Source organism: Acanthisitta chloris, unplaced genomic scaffold (assembly GCF_000695815.1).
Source record: "Acanthisitta chloris isolate BGI_N310 unplaced genomic scaffold, ASM69581v1 scaffold8206, whole genome shotgun sequence".
Classification (NCBI taxonomy): domain Eukaryota; kingdom Metazoa; phylum Chordata; class Aves; order Passeriformes; family Acanthisittidae; genus Acanthisitta; species Acanthisitta chloris.
The window spans coordinates 62,405-62,807 of record NW_008676493.1 but is presented as its reverse complement, the minus strand read 5'-3'; the positions used below and the strand labels follow the sequence as shown (position 1 = coordinate 62,807).

At 37.5% G+C, this 403-nt stretch overlaps 1 protein-coding gene across 1 annotated transcript in view; it reads left to right on the top strand.

The window, feature by feature from the left end:
• RIN3 (Ras and Rab interactor 3) overlaps positions 1-403 on the top strand; it is a 65,898-nt gene that overhangs the window by 36,011 nt on the left and 29,484 nt on the right. The window lies entirely within an intron of this gene.

The following is a 403-nucleotide window of genomic DNA, read 5'->3' as shown; positions in this document are numbered from 1 at the left end:
GACAGTCATAAAAATTTATAACAGTTCTTAACCTGGACATGTCCTGTTCACTTAGTGAGTTGCACAAGGGACACAAAGCCGAGTATGGTCAACAAGTCACTAATTTGTGCTGCTAATGCTTCTGTCACCCATAAAATAAAATTCAATTAATCCTTATCTCTTTGTTTCAGACTACTCAAAATTTCCCACTTATCTACACATTTTCCCTTTTATTTACTGAAGGTGGCAATTTTCTGTGGGTTTCTAAACTTCAGGTAAAACTCAATATGCTGTGGCAAGACGTTTGGCTTACAGAACCAGCCTAATTTTGCGCTTGCTTTTGATCATATTCTTGACATTTTGCTGCTGTTATGGTGAGATGTAAACATTTCCTTGATCTTCAGGTGCCCTGGGTCTAGTTTTA